Raw genomic sequence first — 16,515 nt, 5'->3', positions numbered from 1 at the left:
TCTTTATGGCTTTCCATAATGTCTTCAGCAATAAAATTAATATACATCCTGACATAGCTGGGCGACACCTTAACTGAAGCAACCCTAACAAAAGGTTCTGTTAAAATGTATTCATCCCCACAGGAATGGACATTATTTAAGAATATGCTTTTGGGAGGCTACATAACTCCAAGGCATCACAGTCACCAAAGGCTCCAAAGTGTCACATCTTGGGGTTACAGCCCCTTAAAACAACTGTCTCTTTCCCTATTACCAGTTATAAAAATCCTGAGAAAGGACTTGAATCAGACTGGCTTGGTCCGGGGTTTGGGATGGGGTTATGGGATAGTTTCCTGAATGGGCATTCTTGAGTTAAATGCTTCTACCTAAGGCAATTAGCTATAGACAAAATGGCAACATACCATAATCGATCACCTTTATATTCATTGAGAGAAGAAAATGTTTTAGAGCAGAAGGGTAAATTCATGATTTTTTGAATTCCGAATGCTATTTAAATCTGTTTCTGAACAGATTTAGTAGCATTTAATTTGAAGGTTAAAGAACGTAGATTCAAGTTTTCCTGCAAAATTTAAAGTTTATATAGAAAACAAAACTGAGAATAATTACAATGAATTTATGATCAAAAGTCATTTAGCTAAAAATAATCATTGTTTTCACAGATAATTTTAAATTTTGTATTAGTGATTATATGCATTCTTAATTCATATTAACAAATGCATTTATCACATTATTTCCCAAAGTAAAAGCTAGTGTGGAATATTTCTGGGTAGTACCTTTGTATTTCTCAGAACTCCTGAAAATATCTTAAATACATTGTCAGAATTCAGATTCCAAGTTATACTGAGTTCATTGACAGCAAATGTTACATTATACCTAGAGTCTAGAGTCTATGGAATTAATAAACATACCAAATATTCCTGAGACATATTTCAGTCTTCGGAATTTATTTGCTTACAGGTCAAAATTTATTTCCTAGACTTGTGATTTGCTCAAATCATAAATGTCCTAAAATTTCACGTTCTTCTGCCAACTCACAAACCTCTCAATAAAAAGAAGTAGACATTTTCAGAGGATTAACCCTGAATACCACATAAATGAGCATTAAACTTAGGCCAAAATATGTTTCCAATCTACCACAGCAGAACCATCTCTTATCTTTACCACTTTCTGATCATAATCTTTAATTTTCTGATTCTAGTAATAAGAAGGGAACCTAATTTCATTTATTAGATAGTTTTTCTTGCATTTACTCCTACCTTGGAATTTCTTCATTCTCTTTCTTCATTTTCTTTCCTGTAGTATTGAGTAGACTTCTGTTCCTATTTCCCTTATACTATACTAATTTAAATAATAAGGCCATGCAAATATCAGCAATAAATAAACAGTACTTTTCTACAAGTATGGTGATGAGGTTGTGTAAACAGCAATATTTTTTTATCTGCTTTCCTCCTTCTTTCCTCCCTTCCCTCTCTTCCTTTCTTCCTTAGTGCCTGAGTTCCTTTTTTTCTTTCGTTTCCCTTTCTTTTTATTTATTTATTTTTAATATAGTATTACTTCATGTAACTGTAAACATTTTACCTAATTTCTTTACACTCAGTTTGTTCATCTATTAGGGGTAATGATAACCTTATTAATGAAATACCCTAATTCATAGGTTTTTATTGGTTTACATAAATGTACATATTAGTTTACTTACATAGAGAAAAAGTGTATAGAATAGTGGGTGGGTAGTGATAGTGCATAATACATAGAAAATGCTACATATGTTTTTACCATAATTATTTTCTGAAGCAGCCCTGTATTGTCCTTAGCAACAAATAAACCACAATAGAGTGAAGATATAAGGATAACAGAGAAAAGGGGAAAAAGCTGCATTCATTCATTTAAGTAGGGAATTTAAAATGAAAACACAACAATTTTATAAGAGAAATTCTAATGCTATTTAAACATATTCTCTCATTATTCTAAAATGATCCCTTGGAATAAAAGAATAACAGCGAAAACTTAAAATTATGCTCTGCAATGATTAGTAGGAGGTTTGCTATTCTCTCATTCTTTAATTATGTTGTGAACTTTACTTTTAAAGATACTAAACAATAAGAGAACAGCAGTGTGTAACTTGTGTTAGCATTCAAGATGGTCATGTTTTCTTATAAGATTGACTTATTATTGCCCAAGTTAATAATCTTGTCAAAATACTGAAAAAAAATAAACTGAAAAATAGCATAAAAAGCCAAAGTTTCTATTTCCAATTTAAGATTTACTTGTTTTAAGTAACAGGAAATAAATGTTAAGCCCTAAAATTTAAATATCACCTGTAAAAACCTATGATGGATTATTATAATAAACTTTCTGAATGCATGAATTATTTTGAGTTGTGAGGAAGTATACCAAAGAATTACTCACAAAATTACTCAACTGCTTTCACTTTTTAAGCTGCAATAAAGCAGGAAGGTAAACATCAAGATTTGATCTCCACTAGGAATGCATATTGTCCAGGTACTTTATTCTTTAAAATGAATAATGCAACTATATTGTTCTAAACTTCTTGAAAACACAGATTAAAAATATTTTGAGTACAAAGTTGTTCCTTTTAAAGAGGGACTTATTAAAATAATTGGTATATTAATCTGGATGTCAGAAATCTGGTGAATGATACATTTTGATGAAAAACATTTTGACAAATTTTCAGATCTTCAATTTGGAATGAGAGTAAATTCAAATAAAGTTGCCTTACCAATTTGCATACAGGGCAACACTTATTGAAGTGATGGAAGGGAAAACATCAAAAAGAAAGCTTTTGTACTTTTAAAATTTTTGATAACCCAATTTATTTTTACCTTAGTTTTTCTAAATTAATATGTATTCTATATCTAACCTTTAAACTCATCACTATATTCCATTTTACTATTAATGGAAACTGGCAATATATTGGGCTTCACTTTTGAAGAAGTTTTGGATCACAGAGAGGTTCAACAATGGCAGGGGAGGAATACTGGCATGGGATGTAATTGACAGGGGTCACATGGTTGGCAAGAATTTCTCCAGGGCATATATCCAGGGTACTTAAAAATGTTTGGATTATTTTCATAGTGGTTACAATTAAACACAACATCTGAGGGAGTGCTGAGTTCCTAGCCAGGGAAGCTCTATCACAGTCCCTAAAGGAATAGCAACAATCCTCCAAGTGCAACAGCAAAGACCAAAAAAGAAGGAAGGTCCAACAATGAGCCCTTGATACTAATGAGTATGCTTGTGAGCCTGTGCACCTGAAATAAGAACAAGGCCTAGAGCTGCAGGGTGCCTAAGAGTTACCTCCTGAGAGCCTCCATGTTGCTCAAATGTGGCCAGTCTCGAAGCCAAACTCAGCATGTAAATGTGTTGCCTTACTGCCAGTGTGGGACATGACTCCTGGGGATGACCCTCCCTGGTGCTGAGGGATTACTACCAAGTACCAGCTGATGATGTAACTAGAAAATGACCTTGAATAAAAGAGTTAACTCAGACCAGCAGAATATCTCAGTCTACATACAATACCAGAAGTTAAAAATGCTTTTTGACCTGAATAAAAGGGGGAAATAGAAAGGACAAATGAATTTATATGGCTATGAGTCTCCAAAAAGAGCCAGGAGGTTATCAGAGGGGTCACCCTTATGCACACCTCAGCAGAGTTCCAGATACAGATAAAGTAGATACAACCTCAGGTATTGGTTCTTCTGAGAGCTACAGAGACCTACAGGTTCTATGGTCATGACAGATGGAGTTCAGTGTACTTTGGAGTTTGTGTTTCTGTGAGATGGAGATGGACTCAGATGTGATCTTTGTTCACTTGCCTCTCCTGTTACTTTTACCGGAACTGTAGTTGGTGCTGTTGTTTAATGTATACCCAGGGGACCTGAATCTCTGGGCTGACCATGTGATAGCCAGGCCCTGAGCCTCAAGAGACTTGCAACTCCTAGACTCTTGTTTATTGGACTTACCCCACTCAGCTAACATGGAGGTGAAGAAGGTTAACCACCACACCAGGGAGCCAAGAGTGCCTACAACTGAAAGCAGGAGAATTGCATCCAGCATCCATGTGGAATCTAAGCCTCTTCTTGATATAGAGGTGGAGTGGACATGGTCATTCTAGGGTTCACAGGATGGAGGAATAGAGAATGGATTAGAGTGGACTTACTGATATTCTATTCATGAACTATTGTGATTAGGAATAGAAGAAAATGTGGCATTGGTTTGGAGAAAGTGGCCATGGTGGCTGCTGGGGTTAGGGAGTAGGAGGAAGAGACGTGATGTGGGGGCATTTTCGGGGCTTGGAGTTGTCCTGGGTGGTGCTGCAGGGACAGTTACCAGACATTGTATGTCCTCCCATGGCCCACTGGGTGGACTGTGGAAGAGTGTGGGCTATGGTGTAGACCATTGACCATGAGGTGCAGCGGTGCTGAGACGTAGTCACCAAGTGCAATGAATGTCCCATGATGATGGAGGAGGTTGTTGTTTTGGGGAAAGGAGAGGGGTGAGGGGGTGGAGGGTATATGGGGACTTCATATTTTTTTAATGTAACGTTAAAAAATAAAGACAAAAAAGTAAAAAAAAAATTCAAATAATGTCAAGTGGGAAAAAGAAAGGGGGTATAAAGTATACTCTATCAATTCAGGGAGGTTGCCTGTGTGGCAAATATGATTAATATTTTAAACTTTAAAAAAGGAATAATAAATTCTGATAAATATTTAGAGCTTTACTAGTGGCAATGAAGTGAAAGAAAGAACAGAGAAGTGTGGTGGTTATTGTTAAAATATTAGTCAATCAAATGAGGTAGAACGTGAAATCCCTTAGTGCTCAGTAGGTAGTCTGAGATGGAAAAGTGGAGATAGACACCAGGATATAGAATGAAAGATGGAAGAAACAGGAAGTGTAGCTAGAGAGTTGAGGATGGCTTACCTACCAGTTAAGTGGACAGCTTTGCAGCAGAAAAAAAAAAAGATTTTGATTATCAGTAAGACTCTACATCTCCTTGAGCCTTAATTTCCTAAATTTTAAAATGGGAATGAAAGCACATGTCTGAACATTATATATTAAGTGAGTTTCTATGTTGTCTCGGAAAGATTCCTCCATTCCTCATCTGTCATAAGGTTTAAATGGTAGTCTCTTCACAAACTACGGGCAGTTTACATAGCAAAGGAATTAAGCTCACAGGTTCAGAGTCAAACTAAATTCCAACCCTGTGTTCACCACTTCTTAGCCCATTATTTACTTCCTTAACAGTCTGTGAAGTCAGCAATAATTATTTTCACTTTTCCTTTGCAGCAAGTGGGAAAACTTTTAAATTGTGTTCATGGTAATTTGCCCTGGCTGCTGGATTTAGTAGCATCTGGTCCCTATCTGGAGTAAAACTCATTTCTCTTACTGACCTTGCTGCCTATGATTTCACACTCACAACAGGGTGCTTGAAAGAAAGAGAGATGTTCTGACCATTCTTTATAGTTAGAGCTTCTGCTTTTTTTTGAAATTGAAGGCACAATGATATTTATTATTGCAATTACTAAAAGTTTACTTTCTAGAATATAATTCTATTGCCATATGGTAACATCTTTAAAAAATGTAGAGATCACAATGAATTCTAGTAAACCCTGGGATATTTTAAGACTTATTATTTTAGGTATTTTAATGTTATAATTTATTTTACACATACAAAATAAAAGTATAGATAGAAAGATATACATAGAGGAAGAACAGTCCACCTGACACCTGATAACTTTAATATTAGCAAATATTTAAGCCCACTTTGAGTTGTGTCTACCTTTACACCATCTCCTTTCCTACCACAGTCCTCTCCTCAAATATTTACTGCATTGAATTTTTATACTGACTACATATATATATATATTTTTTTGCAAGGCTAGGTTAGATTTAATATAATCAATTTTAAAAATTAGATAGCATAGCAACGAACATAAATTTAAATAATTCAAATATAACAGAAATCAATTATAACAGTTCTAATTTTTATATTACAGCTCTATTGGACATAATTTTTAAGAATGAAATAAATTATTGGTTTAGTTATTTAATTTCCATTCAGATCATAGTTCTTTCTAGATAATCAAATTACTATTTGGGAATTCTTCACATCTTATTGGAATGAATTCCAGCAAATAACAATTTGCCAACTCGTAATTTTATGAGGCAGAAACACTCAAAATCTTGTTCAACAGTAGTCACTCTACATCAGTATTGATTCAGATAATTTTATGAGTATGAATAAGAAAGGGTTAAAGAAAAATGAAGTAGCCCAAAATATAGCTCTTCTCCAGCCCTCCTCAATCAAAAGCAAGTGTTTATTTTGTATGAAAAAAATTATAGAGGGAAGCAACTGTGGCTCAGTAAGTTGGACTCCTGTCTACCATATGGGAGGCCCTGGGTTCACGTCCTGGGGCCTCCTTGGAAAGGCAGGCTTACCCGCATGCTGTGGAGAGCTGCTGGTCTGCAAGCGCCACAGAGTGCCACCGGCCCACAAGTGCCATGGAGAGCCAACTCAGTAAGTGATGCAACAAAAAGGGAAACAAGTAAAAACGCAGAGGAGCACAGAGTGAATGGACAGAGAGCAGGCAGCAAGCAAGCTGTGAGGAAGGGATAAATAAAAATAAATACAGACACAGAAAAATGCACAGTAAATGGACACATAGAACAGACAGCAAGCAAATAAAGCCACAAGGGGTAAAAAAAATTACAAAATACGGATTAGAGGAACAATTTAACAGTTGCACTGAGTAATTATTGTTCATATATTATAATGTTGTTATTTTTACATTTATTTGGTCTACTCCAGTTATTTTTTGGTTACTCTTTGCATGGAATATCTTTCTCCAACCTTTCACTTTTAACCTAGTTGTGTCCTTATGCTGAGGTGGGTCTCTTGTAAACAACATATAGACAGCTCATATTTTTTTAATCTATTCTATCAGTCTTTGTCTTTTGATTGGGGAGTTCAACCTGTTAATGTTCAGTGTTATTATATTACCGTAAAGGCATTACATACTTCATCCATTTTGTCCTTTGACTCTCTGTTTTCATATTGGTCTATTGCCTGTTTTCTTATCCTTTAGTTTACCCTTCCTAATAATCTTCATTTCTAAGCTCTTCTCCAGATCTCTCACCCTTGTTTTCTCCTTTCAGGCTGTAGTATCCCCTTAGTATTACTTGCTAGTATGGTCTTGTGGTAACACATTCTATCAGTTTTTTGTTTGTCTGTGAAAACGTTGAACTCACCTTTATTTTTGAAGTACAGCTTTGCTGAATACAGAACTCTTGGCTGGCCATTTTTCTCTTTCATTACCTTAGATACATCATACTACTTTCTTCTCTCCTCCATGGTTTCTGATGAGAGGTTTGCACTTAACCTTATTGAGTTTCCCTTGTATGTGATGTACAGCTTTCCTCTTGCTGCTTTCAGAATCCTTTTTATCTCTGATAATTGTCATTCTGAATAGTAGGTGCCTTGGCATACATCTATTCAAATTTATTCTGTTTGGAGTGCATTGTCCTTCTTGGATATTGATATTTATGTCCTTTATAAGGGTTGGGAAGTTTTTCATCATTATTTCCTCAAATATTCTTTGTGTCCCTTTTCCATTCTGTTCTTCTGGGACACCAATAATGCAAATGTTTGTGTGTTTTGCTTTGTCATTCAATTCCCTGAGACTCTGTTCCATTATTTTCCATTCTTTTCTCTTTCTGTTCTCCTGTCTTTCCTAGTTCAGATGTTCTGTCTTCAAAATCACTAATTCTGTCTTCAGGCAATTCATATCTGCTCTTATGTGCCTCTAATGCATTTTTAATCTCATCCATTGTATCTTTTATTCCCATGTGTTACTTTTCTTTGCAAACTTTCAAATTGTTCTTCATGCTCTCCCAGTGTCCTCTTAATATCGTTTATCTCTTTAGGGATATTTTCTTTAAATTCTTTGAAGTGCTTTAGGAGAGATGTGTGATTATCACTGATTAATTGTATTAAATCCTGTATCTCTTCAGGATATTTGGTTTGTTCTTTTGGCTGAACCATCTCTTCCTGTCTTCTAACATGGCTTGTAATTTTTTGCTGAGGTCTATGCATCTGAATATCTTAATGAATTTACCCTGCTAGCTAATTTCTTTCTCTTGCCTATTGTTTTTTTTTTCTTCCTTTTTTTCACAGCTCTTCTTTGATATTTGGTTCAACTTAGTCTTTAAGATTGCCCTGCTTAAGTTTTGAAAATCAGGCCAGGAACTTACTAGTAAGGCACAGATTTTCTCACAGGGGTTGGATACAGAAAGCAGAGAGAAGTTTTTGTCCATGCAAATTCCAGACCAACCAGTAGATGGTGCTACTAAGTGCACTATTCCACAGAGGTGTTTCAGGCTCAGCTTTTCTGTGTTCCTGTGTTGAGTCTCCAGATCACAGATTCAAATAAGGCTCTACCAGCCAATGTCACTGAAGAAAAGCACCCAAACCTCCCCTCCCCTTTCCCTTTAAACAGCTTACATGGAGGAAGATGTCTATTCCCCTCTGAGTTGGATGCAGTTAGTCAGGTGTTTTACCCCAGCTTGAAATCTTGTGGGTGAGAGAGGAGAGCCTTTCTCTACTGCTGCGGGGGCTTGGTAACTCACATTTGTCATTTCAGCTTCTTTATCTCTCTGTCCCTCACCCTTCTGGGAGCTGTGTAGCAGTGCCCTGATCGGCTGACCCCCAAAGCAGGACTCTCAGACACTTTTGACTCTTTCTCTATTATTTTTGTCAGAGCATTTAGCTCTGCCTATTAGTCCTCATCATCTTCCCACAATCCTCCTATATTGACTATATTTTTATTTGCAAAAATGAAATCACATTAATTATTTTACAAATTTATTTTTATTTCTCAATATTTTTTAATTTCCTTCATATGTATATATACATATTCATATGTACATTTAGATATAATTATTTTTATTTCTGTAAAATATTTCTTTGTATAAACATGCCATAATTTATCTGTTTCCATTCGTACACTTAAGATCCTTTCTAGTTTTTCTCTATCATTGACAACATTCCTGTACATTACTCTAAACAGCTTCTGATGGGCATGAGCAAAAGTTTCTCTAGGGTGTCCTGGGGTAAGTAGGAGTAGGATTGTTGGTTCCTGGGTTGTACACATCCTCATACATACTAAGCCAAATCATTTTCCAAAGTATATACAACCATTCAGACTTCTATCAGCATAGTGAGGCTGTTTTATTATTATTAAATAATTATATGCTTTTTAAAGTTATCATGTGAAAAATGATAACCTTCCACCTAGGTTTGAACAGATTGATGGTTACTGAACATGTGTATTACTTTAGTTCTCAAAAGGACATAAAACACTGAACTTATTCAGGCAGGCTTACCTGCCTGGTGGGAATTGACGTCTATGGTTTCTCTTATGTATGAGGATCTGTGAACTTCTGTTAGGGCATAATAATGATTTGAAGTTTCATAAGGTTGAATTTATCTCCTGTGCCAGGATTGTGAATGGAGGATAATTTACATGAGAAGTGAAGACTTACACTAAAAGTAAATGATTTGAATAGTCCAGCTGTGGAAATAAGTATTGATCACAAGCTTGCTCAGCAAAGGATATCCCTTCAGAAAAACCTGTTCTCTCCTGAAAAGAGTGGGCTAATTTTGAATGACTCATACCAATGCAATGACTGTAGTGGTAGAATATCAGAGTTGGGGATCTTTAGGTCACTTTTTGGCATCTGGCCCTAATGAAGCAGTTCCCAGGTATTGGCATGTAGACAGGCAATGGGCTCAGAGCTGGTTAATTCCTCTGTGGGCTGGGGGCAGGGGAGGGGGCAGTGGTGCTGCATTTTGTAGAACATTTGAGATAAAGGCATAGGGCATAGATATGTCCCTGCATCCAGAGCACTAGGTGACAGTTATGTTAATCTGGAAGAGTAAGTATTCTCTGGGAGAAGTTCTTTAGGCTTGGTCTCAGAAATATGATCATCACACTTTACATGAACTACTTTGAGCAAACCTACATGTATAATAGGAAATTCAGCATCAAATTGCTCCAAGATTATTTTCATGATCCTCTTCCCTTCTGTTTCTTGATTCCATGGTTTTGCTTCTCTTATATCCCATTGCTACTCACTTGTCTTTCCCCAGATTAATCCAAAAATTCAGCCATCCAGATTCTCTCTCCTGATCTTTTATTTCCATGGAATGAGCAAAGGATGAAAAAAGGTCTGTGTGAATTTATTCCAGTGACAATGCTATTGTTATTTGTACTATTATTATCAATTCTCCTATGAGTATTATATTGCCTTTCACTGAGTACCAATTATAGTTACTTTCAAATTGCCCATTCCTGCATTCATATGGCCAAAACTACATTCTGGGCCTCTGTTTACATATAAAAGTAGAATTTACTCCAGGTCTCCTCCTATTTACAGCAAAAAAGCACTATAAAAATCAACATCATAATATGTATTTCATATAATATATAACATTATTATATTTACTTTAATCCCTAAAAGTCTTCTGCATTAGTCAAGTAAGAAAATGGTGGCTACAAAATTAGGTGTTAATTTATTGCTATTTCATTTTTTGAATAGGTAATGTTTTCACACCATTCCAAATTAAATGTAAAGAAAATTTGCACTGGAAAGTCTCTCTCCTGCTCTAAGCAAGTTTCTCCTTAAAAAATAAAAAAAAATAAAAATGTATTATATTTGTGTGTATCTTATTGGAAATATTTTAATGTACATATAAGCAATCCAGATGTAAAATTGTTTTCTCCCTATTTTTCCATAAATAATAACTCAATATTAAGCACACTGTTCTTCACATTGATTTATTATATACCAGTAGATTTTGGAATACTTTCGCTCTCTTTTCCTTTTTTCTCAGTCCCTCTATAAGTTTTGTGATTTATTTTACAGGTTCTCAACTGATGGGCATATAGACTATTTCTCAACTTCAGCATTTTTTCCCTATATAATACTGAAATAAACATTTGTCCTTTTGAATGCACTGTATCTGCATAAATTACCAGAACAGAAAATGTTAAATCAAAGGATATATGAACTAATAATTCTGTTAAATGGTGCTAAATTGATCTTCATGAAGAATATATCAAATTACACTTCCCCAAAGAATGTATACAGTTTTGCTTTCAAATTTTGGATACTCTGTTAGTCAGCCAAAGAGGTTTTGATACAAAATACCAGAAATTGGTTGGTTTTTATAAAGGGTATTTATTTGGGGTAGGAGCTTACAGATACCAAGCCATGAAACATAAGTTACTTCCCTTACCAAAGTCTATTTTCAAGTGTTGGAGCAAGATGGCTGCCGATATCTGTAAGGGATCCGGCTTCCAGGGTTCCTCTGGCCTCAGCGCCTCTGTTTTCTCCATAAGGTCAGCTGTAGACTATGAGGCTCTCTAGGTTTTGCCTCTTTCCACAAAGTCAGCTGTAGGCTGAACGGCTCTGTCTCTTTCCCTGGGGCTCCAGCTTAAGATGTCAGCATCAAACTCCAATATCAAAACTCCAACATTGAGAACCCTCAACTCTGTCCTTTGCCATGCCTTTATCTGTGAGTCTCCACCCTCCAAGGGGCAGGGATTCAAAGCCCTAATGATGTGGCCCAGTTAAAGCCCTAATCATAACTTAAATATGCCCAGGTACAGACGAGACTACAAATATAATCCAATATCGATTTTTGGAATTCATAACCATATCAAACTGCTACAGGTGCTTTTTTCCAATATGGTTAGTGAAAAATGATATATTAAGTTTTATTTGTCCTTTCTATTGTTATGGAATGTTTGTTTTAGGGCTTTTATTAATTTACTTTTCTATGAGTATCGTGTTCATATTCTTTCCCTATTGTTTACAGGTGTTTTTGTCATTTTATAACATGTGAATGCAAGAAATCTTTCTATATGCAGATTGTTTCTTTAGGCTTATCTTTTCAATACATATTGTTTTATGTTGTCAAACTTATCAATCTTTTCTTTCATATCTTCCTGGATTTTGAAACAAAAGTTCTTTCCCACACAAAAGTTAGTAAACAAATAATATAATCTTTCCTCTAGTTACACCATAGTTTACTGTGAACATTTAAAGCTTAGATTTATTTGTAATTTCTTCTCTTAATAGGCATGTGGTATGGATTCAACACTTTTTTTTCCTTTTTTTTTTGGAGGTACTGGGGATTGGAACTAGTATTTGCAAAGCAGGTGATCAACCACTGAGCTACTCCTGCTTCCTCAACTCATTTATTTAAAATTGGTTGTTCAGTTGTTCAAAACTCATTTACTGAATTCATGTATTTTTCCCACAATGATTTGAACTGCTACCTCTATGTCGGGATTACAGGCCTGGGAAGTGCGGACGCGCCCTCTTGAGTGAGGGGCTGGTCGGACCCCACACCTCCGTTGCATTGGGGCCTAACTGGAAATGCTATAAAGATGCCCAGCATGGTGGTGGCATGCACAGTACCATAAGATTGATGTTAAAGACATGGTTTTTGTCAAACCTCAACTACTCACATTTTCTCTTCTTTTTGAATCTCTATCTTATACCACAATGCAACAATCTTTAACACTAGCTCTGGATCGTGTGGAGTATGTCATTGAAAGTGCCCAACAGAGACCTTCCAAAAGGAAGAAAATCTATAATTCAAAAACCTAATGACTTATATATTAAAGAATGTGAAAAAAAAAAGGCCCTGAAGTTAAGGAGTTAAGAAATATGAACTTGTTAGAGAAGCTTGTTATGCAAGAGATATTGTCATATTTCATGGTCAACCTGTACCCAGAAAATGGGGGATATTCTTTGATGCTTAGGGAAAAAAAATGGATGGATTCTGAGACCATTTGACTGCCTTATGAGAGGAGTTGCTTGAATACTTGGATGCAGAAGAATTATCTCCTATTTTGATTGATCTCCTGGAAAAACAGCAGTTAATATTTCTCATTATTGGTGTGTCATAGCAGAATTATGTGACTGCAGGCAATCTAGTAATATGAAATCTCCTGGTTGCAAAAGTAGGCATATACTTATATGTCCCGCAATGCAGACTTTAATCTGTGATATACCTTCAATAACAAGTGATAACCATAATTGGACCCAGAAAGACAAACATTTGTTTGAGAGCCAACTGATCTTAGCTGCAGCTGAACCACTGTGTTGGGATCCTTCTGTGAGAGTAACCTGCACTGCCAACAGACTGCTCTACAACATGCAGAAGATGAACACTTCTCTAATGAAACTGCATTTCAAGAGACATTCCAAGTCCTCTCTGAATGAACAGCAGGATCTTTCTCACTGTCCACCTCCTCCGCAGCTAAGATTACTTGATTTCTTACAAAAAAGAAAAGAATGAAAAGCAGGTTAGCACTATGATCTCAAAATTTCTAAAACAGGAAACTGTTTAGATATGTGGAAACAGTCTCCATAATTTGGCTGTACCTTCTGAAGTGGATGTGCAGAAATATGCTGAAGGGGAAAAGTCTTTCAAATCTGATGACTCACAACCAACAGTGTGGCCAGCTCATGATGTGAAAGATGATTATGTGTTTGAAAGTGAAGCTGGTAATCAGTCTCAAAAAACAAAGCTGACCTTATGCAGTCACTTGGTGACCCCCCCATCCTATGGTAAAACAGTCATGCAGAAAAGAGGAAAGTGACAGCCAAGTGACTGCATCCTCCTTCTCCACAGACGATCATTCAAATTGGTTCACTTTTGGATTAAAGATTGATGCTGAGAGAGTAGTCAGTCAGTACCAGGAATTGGTCCAGAATGAGGCCAAATGTCCAATCAAGATGTAACACAGCTCCCGTGGCTCAGCCAGTCTGAATCAACTTTCTCCAGGGAAAGAAACCAAACAGCCTGAGAATGTGTCAGTTCAGTCTTCATATTGGAGAAGGGAGTAAAACATCGACTACCACCCATAAAACTTCCCTCAAGCTCAGGAAATAATTCCTCAGGTAACTATTTTACTGCACAATAGGCAAGCAGTTTTCTTAAATCCCCAACTCTCCTCCTACTCCTAAGGCACCAAGTCTTTCTTGGAAGTCATCCATGAATCTCAGTCAAGTTAACATGCTTTCTCCAGCTGCCCTGTCACCTGCCAGCTCATCACAAAGACACGAAAGCTAAAAAGAAAACATCTCAAGAGCTTTTGGTTTTACTTTAAAAAAAAAAATTAATAAACTGCATACTTCATTCACAACATGTTCAATATATTCTACATTTTAAAAATGCACACAATGATGCAGTATCATCTATCAAAATATTTGCTTTATTACTGATTTTTATAAATTTGTTGTCAGGATAAACAATGTGTTAGGAATTAAACATGTATATTTAGGTGCCAATATGATTGTTAACCCTATATAATTTATTAAATATAAATTAAATGGAGTTAATCTGAGACTGTTACAGAATATAAGCAATATTTTAAAATAAAGTCCTAAATTAATGAACATGTAAATAACAAAAGTTAACTCGAATATTTTTAAACTTTTAGGCCAAAGGCAGCATGCAGGAAGTTAATTTTCAAGAGGGCATCATGGTAGAATACATACACATATTTTTACTGTTAATGTAATAATATCTCTGATGGAATCTTTAAGTTATATACTGCATCCTTAATTGTAATTGAATGTAACAATGCTCAAGTATGATGTGTAGAAATTAATACTTGCAATTTACTCCTTTTTAATAAAATGGAGCAAATTATCAGAGCTAATAAGATTCCATTAACTTTATAAAGCAGGTAAAATAGGGAATCAATAGATGGATCTGGAACCTGGCAAGAAGTCCACCTGTCTTTTGGTACCCCCAAGATGGCTGCTGGAAAACTTTCATGAGAAATCCAATTCAGAATGAGATTTCCTCTGGAAGCCAGAAGAAGCCCCAAATATTCTCCAGGGACTTTATCATTGGGCCCTCGGGGGAATTGATGGGTGGTGTAATCAATCAAAACAGCAAACAGCTGGGACTCCTCCCCTGCTATTAGCAAAGTGGTGGAATAATCAATGGTTTGACCTGTCCCAGTGCCTATTTGTCCCTTATTCTGGCTTCTTCATACCTGCCTGGATCAACACACAAATAAAACCTGGGCATTCATAATTATAATGGGGAATTGTAACTGTAAATCAGCCCACTTTATCACTCTTCAGCCCCTTCCTCATTACCTGGGACCCATGATCTGTTATTTTCTCCCATTTCTCTCCCCTCCCTACCTTAATAAATTATTGCTGTAATCAACATGGCATGCTCTTGAAATTCATTTCTTGCAGTTTAGCCAAGGACTTAGACAAAATCCTGTTACATTTACTTTTAAAAGGACTGGCCATTTATAATAAACTAGCAATTTTATTTTTCTCAGTGAGCAGGATTTGGAACTCCTAAGCCATCTACTCCTACACCAACCCCTTCTTCTGCCCCACAACCTCTTGATGCTCAGAGCTCTTTTCCTATTTCCCCTTCTGCCACCCCTACTCCCCAAGATTCAAACTCCAACCCTCAGCCCACTCTGCTAACTCATTTTGCTCAGCAGCAAAAATATCTGAGCCAGGTAATGCCTGAAACAAACATTCCTCTTTCCACCACAGCGACATCCACAACCACAGGAACCACGGCCAACCAGGTCATGGCAAACTCTGCTGGACTTAATGTGGTGGGCTCTATGGAGCCCAGGCTTTCATGAGTGGTTCAAACCCCATGCTGGGCTCTTCCCCTGGTGCCATAACTCCTGCAGGAATAATTCTGACTGGACATACCTCTGGATGTCTGCTCCCAAATGCACTGCTCTAGCAGGTGTCCATTAGGTTTAAAAGTCTCAGGCCCTTCAATCTACTCCAGCTTTCAGGAGGTTCACTCATTTGTAACACACTGCAGCTACAGTAGCAGCAAAAGCAGCTGCTCTCTCAGTTTACACCACATCAGCAACCTCAACAACCCACTTCTTGTCCTCAACAACCAGGGGAACAGAGTTCCGAACAACGTTCAACCAACCAGGATCTGGCCTTTTCCACTCAGCAGGCTGCTGCTGTAATTATTAATCACCTTACTCGAGTAGGGAGTTGCATGCAGTCCCAGGCAGCTACAGTTGCAATTCTTGCAGCATCAAATAGCTATGGCAACAGGAGCAACACAAATAGCTCAAATACATCGTCATTCATATAGAGGCAGCCAGTCAAAAAGTAAATTGAAGAGAGGCATGCCAACCACTTCTAAACTCTGAGTTTGTTTATCTTTTTAAAAACATGAGCATTGAATCAAAGGGATTCCTAGTTTTTTACTTTTTTAAAAACATTTCAATGTTTTACATTACTAGATGTACAAACTTTATACAGAAGCACAACCCTATGATTTAAAAAAACAAACAAACAGGGAAATGGGTTAAAGAAAAAAAGTGGATGGCTAGTAGCATTTAGTTTTCATCATATCATTTATTTCCCCAACTTGTTTATCTCTATAAGATTGGTGATCATTTTTGTGAT

At 36.4% G+C, this 16,515-nt stretch overlaps 1 pseudogene; it reads left to right on the top strand.

The window, feature by feature from the left end:
- Nucleotides 1–12,588: 12,588 nt before the first annotated feature.
- Nucleotides 12,589–16,219, top strand: LOC101439236 (transcription factor SPT20 homolog; annotated as a pseudogene).
- The last annotated feature ends 296 nt before the right edge of the window (nt 16,220–16,515 follow it).

The sequence above is a fragment of the Dasypus novemcinctus genome, chromosome 8 (genome assembly GCF_030445035.2).
Source record: "Dasypus novemcinctus isolate mDasNov1 chromosome 8, mDasNov1.1.hap2, whole genome shotgun sequence".
In the NCBI taxonomy this organism is placed as follows: Eukaryota; Metazoa; Chordata; class Mammalia; order Cingulata; family Dasypodidae; genus Dasypus; species Dasypus novemcinctus.
The sequence above is the reverse complement of the archived record's forward strand: the minus strand, read 5'-3'. Positions and strand labels throughout refer to the sequence as shown.